Below are 12,159 nucleotides of genomic sequence, written 5' to 3' on the forward strand. Positions count from 1 at the left end.
TACATGTGATTGGTTTAATTGAAGGTATGCTGAAAATGTCACTAACCATTGTCATGATGACGCACACGAACGAGCTAAACATTCAATTAGTTCTTTGTCAGTTAATCCTTACTGACAAACTGCATTTGATTTTTTTCTTTTTTAATCTTTAAACTGTTTGCACGTTCTTCATTTCATTCTTCACTGCTTCACTTTAGTTCGTTCTCTTTCAAGCAGCCTCAGATTTGATATGAACTTATTTGTTTAGTTGTATCTCAGAGACAGAGGAACGGTGACCAAAGCTAAAGAAAAGTAATATTGGAAAAAAACTAGTATAAAATAATATCAGATAACAACTGCAAACCCCAGTACAGATATTCTTGTTTCATTTTAAAGATTTTTTTTTTCATCCTTTTTCTTATACTGATTAAGTCCTGGAGGCCAGTCGAGGTGAGGCACTCCGCAGCCCGATCTAGTGCTTGATCTAGGGGTTGGCAAATATGTGCATGACAGAGGGTTGGAACTTTGCGGTCCTTTCCAACCCAACCCATTCTATGGATTCTATGATTTATGAATTGCCACTTCAGATTATTGCAGGAGATAATGTTGGTGCAATTTGTTGAAGGTTAATATTACTCCAGATCACATCTCCTGCCTTCACATCACCATTTTTAATGTCTTTTCTGAAATCTAGTAGAGCATGTGACTTCAATAAAAATTGGAAAGGGGAATGAAAGAACTGCACCCTGAATTGATGCTTCATTTCCTCCATTTGCTTGGATTCAGCTTCCAGAAGTTTGTTTAGCAGCATGCTTAATAGAGGCAGTAGAACTCTTGCACATTAATGAGGTAGAGAAAGATAAATACACTTCATAATAAATTCATGTTACTATCCACTCAGAACAAACTTTAAGGAGGCAAATGAAAATTAAATATTTATAAATAAAATGAGCTGAATTGCAAAACAAATTTCAGTCTTTAAGAGGAAGAAGAAGCCTTCTGAAAGCTAAAATTGCTGTTACAGTAACTGGAAGGCTCAAATATTGCACAAGAGATTTAGACTGTCAGCAAATGAACAGTTTAGGGAAATGAACAACTGAGCAGATCTATTTCCAGTAGGCATAACAGACTCACTAAATTACTTAAGGAGATTATGCACTCAGGTTAGGAGGGCTACTAAGGTGTATAATTTTTTTTGCATGTTGAGTAGTTGTTGTTAAGGTTACTGACAAGGAATATATTCTCTTACCCTTGCTCTTGTTATCGGCTTGTTCTTAAGATATTCAGCCTGTTCCTGAGCCCTCCACATAACAGCCCAATATTTTATTTTGCCAAAAATAACTTGCGGTTAAAGAAGAGTGTAGTGAAGATTTTAATTGATGTCCCTCTTAAATCTGCATTTTGGAAACTATTGTGTAGTTGATTTACATTGATAATATAAGCCTTTCTGTTTTATATTGCTGAAGGACTGACCTTTGTTTTCATAGAGATTAGGTCGAAAAACAGCATTTGGAATGGTGATTTTTACCCAAATAATGAGTCCATGCAGGTCTTCACAGATCTATACCTGTTGAACTGTACATTCCAGAGACATACTGCTTACAGTATAGTTTGTATGACCTTCAGCCGAGAAAAACAGACTGAAGAAGCACTTCAGAGGAAATAAATAGCCTCTTTTCAGTATTACGCTTTAGTAACACATTGAAAGATGTATTTAAAACCTCTTCTCTGTTAGGTAGCCTAACAGAGAAGTTTTGCTTTCCAAGAATTCTTCATCTTCAAGTCCAGCATTTCCTTATTTTTCTCTTGAGTCAGAGGAATACTCGTGTCACCATTTGCCTGTTAATTGTAAAGTCCTCCCACAAGTACTTTCTCTGTCCTTTTCCTTCTGAGAAACGCCTTCTCTCTTCCCCTCTCACTCTCACTGTGGGTGTGTGTCAACATATCTTAATTTCTCAGAGTCTTCTGTGAACGCTGGCTCCTCTTGTGTTTGCATAATGTCTCTGATCTGAATCTCCCTTCTACTGGACACTGCAAAAACAGGAAAAAATGACAAAATAATAAAATTTTCCATTTCTAAGTTTGCAAATATGGATTGAGTCCTGTTGCCAAAGCATGTGGTAATCCAAATATTTTCTGTGAATATGTTAGTTACAGTAGCTTTTGTTTGAAAAACTGTACTACTGCTCTTTATAAAGCTAAACCTTTCTGAATGAGATTTGATAGAAGAAAAAGATGGATAAATAAGAGCTTTTGTGTGTCATAAGTTCACTTCTGATATTAACACTGTGAGATGGATACTTCAGAAGAATGGAAGGATACACATTTTATAACACTCAGTAATCTTATTTCTTGGATAAAGTTCTTCCATAATCCAATGTATTCAACAGATCAAATGTGCCTGTAGACACAACAATGGGCAGCATCGTGGAACAGCAGGGAAAACAAACAGACTAATGTGGGATTGTAAGATTAATTGCACAACATTTTGTGCATACATCAGCAGGAGAGCCGAAAAGAGGAAGAGGGAGATCTGAGGCTCACAGATGGGTGTTACCATATAGACCTGCTAGATATTTCAGGGGTTGTTCTGAGTGTAAATTGGAACTAATTCAATTGAGAAAGAGTATGACTATACATGAAAGCAATACTGAAACTCAGGTTTCAGATGTATATTTTTATATGCAGTATCGATACTGTATATGTAAAATGACAGCTAGAGATATCATGGTGTGGACAATGGACAGGCAGTGTGTCTGTAAATGGTTTCAGGAGCGTTATACCAACGTCAGCCTCGATGCACTGTTGTTACAGTCCTTCAGTGTGCTTGAAAACCTAATACTTGTGTTTTGCCTTCTGACAGGCTACCTGTGCATCTTCACATTTCATAAGGCCTATATGGCCTTATCTGGCCATACTTATTTACTCAAATAGGTTTATTTTGTATGTTGTTGTTTTTTTTTGTTTGTTTGTTTTTTTGTTTGTTTGTTTGTTTTTTGTTTTTTTTTTTACTCATATTGGGTTTTGTTTCTGAAAGAGAGTTGTCTAGAGCACTTTTGATTAATTTTCAGCTGAGTCTGTTCCCTGATCTCATTGAATCTGAACGTACATATAAGGACTTACAGGGATCTGTATCCAGTAGGGCAGGATTATCCTCTGCAGCAGCCTGAGCTGAAGTCTACTTGAGGTGCCAGAGGCTTGACCTGGCAAACGTGGAACTGCCCACTGGGAATGCTTGTTTGCCTCCACTCACCTGGAGGGGAGTCTTGAGAACTTACTGAGAATACACTGTGAATCACACTATCACGAACAGTTAGAAAATATATGCCAAACTCCATCATGGGCCTACAGTTTCTCCCATGTTGAAACCAGTGCTTTCAGTATTATTGTCTTTGGATTCAATGTTGAAAACACTACACAAAGTTAGTTCAGTCTTTCCTGCGTGTCCCAACAATGTGGCTGCCCAGTATCTATAGCTTTGTTTATTTTCTTTTATTTTCTTTTGTTCTTATTCCTGTTTCCATGTTGAACTTGGTCTACAGCTGGGTATTTTTTTTCATTTTACTTTTCTCTAGGACCTTTCACAGATCTGCAAGATATAGAAAGAAAATAGAAGAAAATTTTGTGGGTTTGTTTTCAGCAATATGTTTTCTTGAGATGAGATTGCAAACATTGATTTATTTCAGTATAAAAGATCTTTTTTTTTTTTTTTTTAAATCATTTTTGGAAGTTGATAGTGCCTTCTCATATGACTAAAAGAACACTGAACAGTACTGTCTTACAAGATACCTTGGTGGTTTTTATACTTTAAGCACCATATCTGTATTATTCATGAGTTAATGACAGGGATTGAATTTCAGCTCTAATGTACAAACCTATTCCAAGGAACAAAAAGAGAACAGAATGAGGAATTTTTTTTTCATGTGCACAAGTCTTCTGGCCAATGTTTTTTTTTTTTTTCTTTTTTTTTTTTTTTTCTTTTTAACCATTGAGGTTAACTTTCTGTGTGTGCTTTGGCTCTCATTTTAAACTGCACATTCTAGAGAAATAAAGGAAAATACAGGCTTAGGGAAGCACATTTTTTACTTGAAGACAGTTACGACAGAGCTTCCAATTTTCACCATACTAAAAACCAAAGAGATTTCATTGTAGCAATGGGTAATAAAATGAAAAAATGGAAAGGCAGTCTGTGAGATTAAATAATTTTTAATGTTACAGTATGGTGAAGACTATGCCAAGGCACAAAGGGACTATTTGTTCTTAGTTTTTGTTTCTGATGTCATCTGCTATTAAATGCATCTCACCAACACATTATCTCCATATCAAAAGACATTCCTAATGCCTGTGTCACATGTGATGATACTGATTCAAATCCTTCTTACACGATACACAGTTGTGCTGGTCGTGCAATAAGCAACTAATCTACAAGACTTGAATTCTTGTTCATCTTGTTCACTGTCAGCAGCTATAATTTCTTTCAGACAATTTGACACTGCTATTCAGGCTAAGTTGCTTCATGTATGCAAAGTGGTATAAATTCAACTGGAACTAAAATGTATAGAATAAAGAATAGAAAAATAGTATCCTAGAATTTTCTTACATCTTCTACTATCAAATAAATATCTATCTCCTTCTTCACACCTTTTAAAAGAGTAATATTACTAAATCCTAGAGCACATTACCATTTTGATATTTGTATGCGTGATCGTTGAAATGTAAGACTGTCATTCTAATAATTGTAATTTTTCTCTCAAGGTGAAGAAACAGCTCTAGTTAAGGGAAATTTTTCTTGTTTCATTGCATCTATGAGGCTGCAGCTACATTTTAAAGTCTAGGTTTCTGAAATCATCTTCTTGTTTATCTGTTTTATCTTTCTCCATCCAGTTTTAGTAAAGTCTGTGAGACCTGCAGCTGTTCAACCTGTTGAAGAGAAGACTGAGAGAGGATCTTATTGATGCTAATAAATACGTAAAGAGTGGTTGTCACATGATGGGGCCAGACTCTTCAATGGTGCCCAGTAACAGGAAAAGAAGCAATGAGCACTAGCTGGAACATGGCAACATTTGAACAAGAGAAAGACGTTTTTACTTTGAGAGTGACAGTGAAGTGGAACAGGCTGCCCGGAGAGGATGTGAAGTCTCCTACTCAGGGATGTTCAAAGCCCATCTGGACACTGCCCTGTGTAACCTGCTGTAGGGAACCTGCTCTGGCATTGGTCTTGATGATCTCCAATTTAGTGATTTTGTAAAATACCAATAAAGAATTTTGGAAGCCTAGTTTTACTGAAGTCGATAGCAACTACAACAGTTATCTGTAGAGGTATGAAAATCTCAGTGTCAGCATCCTCTTGGAACAGAATTGTCTCGTACAAAAAAATCCCCCAAACCACGAACAAAACCAAAACCAAAACCAAAACTAACCTCCCCCACAAACAAACTTTAAATGCAAAACCCAGCAGCTTGAAATTCTTCTTTTGAGTGCATTTTACTAGGAACGAGCACAAAGTCTGAAGTGGAACGTGAAGACAACTGTTTAGTCTGGCTCTAGACCTCATTCTAGAGATATATTTAATCCTCTTAAAGCTGTATGAAAGCATTGTTAATATATACTTCCCCTGTTTATAAACCATTGTAGCCCATAATAAATATAGAGGGTGCTGCATAGAAGATTTTATTTTGGTTTGGTTTTAGAAATAAACTGTTACCACTAACCTCTACCTTAAATTACATGATTCATATCCTGGATTTCCCTTGAAATGATTTATTATTAAAGTATTGATCACAAATCTTCTGTACTTTCATGGCTGGTGACATTATCAGCAGGCACTGAGAAGAAAAGAATTATGCAAGATGCTTATATCTAGAAAAGCTGACTTCTTTTTTTCTGTTCATTTTTTTGTACGCCATTTTGGAGGTGAGTTGTATTGCTAGAAGAGCTTTATTTTACTCCAGAGAACCTGCTTTAGCAGGAGAATTGAAGTAGATTGTTCCTTCCATCCCCTACGATTCTGTGGTTTTGTGACTCTGCATGACAACCCCAACTACCTTATGATTCTACAAAATTTACCTAATTTTCTCTTCCATCCCTCCTTCGTCCCTCTTCCATTCAGACACTGAAGCATTCACAGCACAATTCCAGCAGGTCTATACAATAATCTTGGATCTTCTCTTTGGTTTCTCTACAACTATAATGCATGTTACAATGTAAGAAGAAAATTCACTCCTGCTTACAGAATGTGCCAAGGACATATGGACTGCTAAAGAACCACATAGTTTCACCCAGAATGTAGATTGGCTTTGAATACTAACTCTTAGTGTTCCCTAAATAGCAGAATTGGAGGAAGCAGGAAATAAGTAAAAAATACCTCTTACAAGTATGAGGATATGTAGAGTCACTGAAAGTTGTCTTATATTTGGGTAGATTTCCCGCAGTCTGTTCATAGTAGCTGCAATAAAATTGGCACTTTTATTTTCTTTTGAAGAAATTACAGTTCATACAATTGCATCTCTATGAGTAAGTTTTATGGTTAAATGTAATAAAAAAGTGCAGACCAAGTTGAGTCATGGCATTCTTCATGTAAACAGTACCATAACATGTGGATAGTGCCATCATCTTCAACCGGACTATGCAGTGTGAGGAAGTGTTCTACAGATGACTTTTTAAATAATCATATGTGGTGGAATGTGTTCAAAGGGGATACTTTATCCTTTATTTCTGACCTAAAATAAGTTGCCCCACACTGAGAGATATGTTACTCAATTTATTTTCTGTTTAACCTTCTATTGTGCTCACCTGTTTGTGACAGAAATTCCATACCAGCAGTTTCTTCAGAGTTCACTCATATTCCTCCACAATCTTTATGGGCTTAAAAAAAATATACATCCAAACTGCCTCAAACCTGAAACAGGTTTCTGCAGGGGGAACACAGACCTACTCTCTAGGGCAGCAGATGTGAGTTGTTGTATTGGTGTACTATTAAGTGCTGTGTATATCAATATTATTCAGCTACCAACAAGAATCCATAGAATGCTTGCATTGAAGAGTGGACAGTCTCCCTGGGACAGAAGAGTACCATATCCAAATGGTTTTAGAACTAATCCTATATACTTAAAACCTGTATGCTACCTGGGCTATGATCTATGAATTAAAATACTTGCTTATTTTCTTTTCTGAGAAAAGATTTGGGATGTAATATATAATCCAGGGTCAAATCTTCTTGCAGCAGAAGAGGATAGTAAATTTTCCACTGTTGCTGTGCAGCAGGGTTGGGCCCAAAACAGTGAAAATACTCTTACCATTGCACTCAGCAGGTCTTTCACCTGTGGTGTCAACTTTTGAACTTGTACCACACAGACCTCCAGTAGCTGTATTCATTCATGCCCTGCTCTGTTCATTGTATGGGGAGCCTGCTCAGACAAAGCTCAGAAGAGGGCTGGAATTAGAGATGATATGCTCTCCTAGACAGGAGCTCTGCCCCTTAGATACCTGCCCAGTTTTCTTGAATCTGATAGTTATGTACCAGACTGTGGAATACTTACCAGACATTACTTTTCCAAGATAAATTTAAAAAATTAAGAACATTAGTGTGAAGGAGTGAAGCAAGTACTGTGCATTAAAGTATATCGTAAGTATATATATGTAAATTAGGGGAATATAAACATTTGTAGAAGCCAGAACAGATAAATATTGTTCCTACTAACTTCTATGGCAAATTTCCCATTGACTCACCAGGGCCAGGAATTTACCCTGAAACAGAAACTGAGGTTGGAGTGGAGAGAGAGGGTAATTGGCAGTAGCTCTCCTTGTCAGCAGTGAAAGTGTAAATGGATTTTCTAATGCACGCTTTTATCTGGAATATATGGTATGCTGTGGTAGCACACTGTGTGCCTTATGCCTCACCCTTTCATGTTACTCCCCCTCATTTTTAATGACTCGTTCTGTATGTTAAGTGTGGAAACTATTCCAGCAGTGGGACTGGCACATTCTTTGCACAGCTGAATTGACACGTCTGAAGCTGCCTCTGGCTACTGTTTGTAGTCTGCCTTGTCTTTCTTTCATAGAGAATATTTTTTTGCCTAATTTTAGTCATGCAAATCCTGCAGAATGATGTTGTCATAAGTCTTTGCGCACTAGAAGGCAGCAGTCTGCCTCCCTGTCCAAATATGGCTTTTATGTTGTTGCCATGTGCTATCTCTGACGTTACCTGAGTGTCACACGCATTTCATTATGTGTGAGCTGCCAAGTGCCTTGGAACAAAAAAAGGCTTTCTGGATGAGATAGGAATATCTATCCATTTGGGACTCTTGTAACCACAGTGATAAAAAATAATAATAGTTAATTGTATTTTATTTGATGTTCCCTCTGATGCAAAGGAAAAAATACCACCAAAAGTTAAGAAGTTTGGTTACCACCAAAAGCCACATTTACTATGCCTACATATACACACATGTATAAGAAAGAAAGAAAGAAACACACAAACAACAAAACAAATCAAAACAAAATAAAACAAAACAAAACAATAAAAACCCAAAACAACACATTTATTAAAAGTCGAAGAGATTTAGCACTGTTCAGAGGATTACTGCAGGGCTGCATACTCAGTTAACAGAATTATGGAATATGAAAGTGTAACTCCTGTTTATATTCTTGAAGATCTCTCCTTGAATTTACACCTCAGATTATTCACTGTGGGAGATGAGTTATATCTGTTTCATTCCAACATTTAGAGAATAAAAGCCACTAGGTGAATTTTGCATCAAACTCTTTAATACTTCAGGTGTACACAATGCAATATGTTGGTTTTCTGAGTAACTTCTTAGAGTTATTTTTCTGAACCGAATTCCTGATTTCCTACCTGTTTATAACACTTTTAAGTCAGTTTTTAAACTTGTAAAGTGTCTTTTCTGAGGCCTATGCCAGCACATCTTTGCTGTAATGTAGGTCTACTGATGTTCCCCACTCTGCTCTGCCCTCGAGAGGCCCCATCTGGAGCACTATGTCCTGCACTTGCAACACTGAAAAGATGTGGAGCTGTTGGAGTGGGTCTGGAGGAGGCTGTGAAGATGATCAGAGGTGTGGAGCTCCTCTCCTATGAAGAAAAGCTGAGGGAACTGGTCTCTATCAGGCTGGAGAAGAGAAGGCTCAGGGGAGAACTCATTGTGGCCTTCCAGTACTTAAAGGGTGTTTATAAGCAATAGGGAAACAGACTTTCTACACAGTCTGAGAGTGATAGTACAAGTTTTAAACTAAAAGATATATATATATCTTTTATATATCTTCTATATATATTATATTAGATGTTAGGGGAAATTTTTCCAGTGTGCGGGTGATGTGGCACTAGCACAGGTTGTCCAGAGAAGCTGTGGGTCCCCATGCCTGGAGACATTCAAGGCCAGTTTGGATGGAGCCTTGGGCAGCCTGATCTTGTGAGTGGCAATCACACCATGACAGGGGAATTTTAAGCTTGATGATCTTTAAAGTCCCTTCCAATCCAAGGCATTCTATGATGATTATATGATAATAATTTTTTGTCTGCCCCCTTTTCTGGGATCTCTGAGAGTCTTGTGTATATACAATACATCAGACTCCTTTGTTTCTCTCACAGACAAAGGGAAAGGGCCAGAGTAAGACTAATTTTGAGTTTGATTTGGTTTAGCAAGTTGCAGTCAACTCTGGCCATTGCCGGGTAGCTAAGGAAATATGAGGAGTTGCTCATAAAGCAGAATGTAGTCTGCCTCCTAAGCTTACTTCTTCTCATCTACTTGGTTTATTATTTCTTTCAAGTTTTCTTAACATTCAGTAGTTTTTATTTATCTCTTTTAATTACTTCATAGTTGGAGGCCTCTATTTAGCAGTGTTCCCCAGTAGTCAATACAGTGTTTTTTAAACCATTAATCAGTGATTTGCATGAAGTAGTATAGAGCACTCACAGCAATTTTTCTGATGATTCAAAACTGGGAGGAGTGACTGACACACAACATTGCCATGCTGCCATTCAGTAAGACCTGGAAAGGCTGTAGAGAGGGACAGAGAGAAAGCTGTGAAATTAAACAAACCCAAATTGAGGGTCTTTCACCAGGGGAGGAATAATTCAGGTGCACCAGTGCAGGCTGGGGGCTGACCTGCTGGAAAGGAGCTCTGTAGAGAAGGACCTGGGTGTCCTGGTGGATATCAGGTTGGCCATAAGCCAGCAGTGTTCCCTGATGCCAAGAAGACCAGTGGTATGCTGGGGCTGTGTAGAAAAGAAAGCAGCTAGTAGATAAAGTGAAATGGTCCTCCTTCCCCACTATGCCCTGGTGAGGCCACATTTGGAGTACTGTGCAGGATTCTGGGATACCCAGTAAAATGGAGATACAGAGTTCCTTGGTCAAGTCCAGTAAAGCACCACTACAGTGTTGGAGAGCATCTCTGCTATGAGGAAAGGCTGAGATAGCTGGGTCTGTTCATCCTGGAGAAGAAAAACTCAGATGGTTCTGATCGAATTATATAAGTAACTAAATGGAGCATGCCAAGAGGGTGGAGCCAGGCACCTCCCAGTGATGCCCAGCAAAAGAATGAAAGGCAATGGGCACAAACTGGAACACAGAAAGTTCTGACTGAACACGAGAAAAAGTTTCTCTGCTATGAGGGTAAACAGTGCACTGGAATGAACTACTTAATCATGCTGTGGTTTCTCCTTATCTGGAGATGTTCAAAAGATGTCTGGACTCAATGACAAGTAATACACTCTTGGGGACCCTGCTTGAGCGGGAGAGTTGGACTAGATCGTCTCCAGAGTTTCCTTCCATCCTCAGCCATCTAGTAATTCTGTGACTGTATCTAAGGTAAAAATGAATGTACAGATGTACTTGGCTTCAATGGCACTACCTCTATATACAGTGTATTAGACCTATTTCCTATCATTTTAAAGTTTGTAATATTTTCATGGCAGTTAATAAACTTGTGTAATGAGGCAAGGAGGAGGAAAATTTATATTTGCTTTCTCCATTATTCACCAAGGAGAAAACTTGTTATTGACAGTCTGTTCCTTTCAGAAGCTGAGTATTTTCATCTTTTCTGATTATTGCATATGAGGTTTCCAGCCCTTTGTTCATTTGCATAGCAACATAGAATGGTTTAGGCTGGAAGGGACCTTTAAGATCGTCTAGTTCTAATCCTTGCTATAGGCAGGAACACCTCCCTCTAGACCAGGTTGCTCTTCTCTGAATTCTGCCCAGTTCAGTAATGTCCTTTTAAAGAATGGGTAATCCGAAACATGCACAGCATTCCACCTGAGACTCCACCACTGATTTATATCACGGCGCTACAATACTTTCTGTATTATTCACCATCCTATTTCTTATCCTTCTATACATCACGTCTGCTTTTTTACCACAGCTCAGCATTGGGCTGAGGTCTTTAACGAGTTTTCTGCAGTGATACCAGACTCTTCCCAGCTTCACACAGTTAATTTAGGATGATGAAAGTCTTCCTTTTTCTTCTGTCCAATGTGGGTTATTTTGTATGTACTAACACTGCGTTTCATTTGCCATTTTGGTGATTGCTGAGGTTTCTGTTGTAAACTTTTCTCAGTCCTGTCTGAACTTGACCACCTTAAACAGCTTGGAAGCACCTGCAGTTTTTTTTTGCTTACTGCTCAGCCTTTGATCCACTTTTCTTTCAGCTGTATTTAAACATAACAAGTAACTTACTCTTACACTGATCAGCTTTTTGAGCAAAAAAAAGAAAGACCATTGATTGCTAGTCTTTTTTTTTTTTTTAGTTATTTTTATTTGTGTCATGTAGAAATTTACTTAGTCAAAAGCCTGACTTTTTAATTTTAATTTTAATTGTTTTTTAAATTTTAATAGCTGACAAACACCTTACATATTCTGTGCTGCACTGCCTTCTAATGTGTGAACTCCAGACCATCCAGGCTGTTGCTGAATAAATATACTCCTCTAATTACCACCTTTTTCTCATCTTCCATGGCAAAAAGAACTTGAATCTTGAATACTTGTAGCTGAGTATCAGACTATGTGATAGTCATAGGAGACAGAAAAAGGTGTGGTTAGTAGTTTATTTTTAAGGCCCCTGATAATACATCTTAAGAAATTTGCTTTTGACCTTAAACTGTCCATACTGCTAGAAAATTTTCTGTAATGTTTGATGTCTTTCCTATTATTTAAACTGAATCTCCAC

Source organism: Coturnix japonica, chromosome Z (genome assembly GCF_054131305.1).
Source record: "Coturnix japonica strain WE chromosome Z, WE-NBRP24, whole genome shotgun sequence".
Lineage (NCBI taxonomy): Eukaryota > Metazoa > Chordata > Aves > Galliformes > Phasianidae > Coturnix > Coturnix japonica.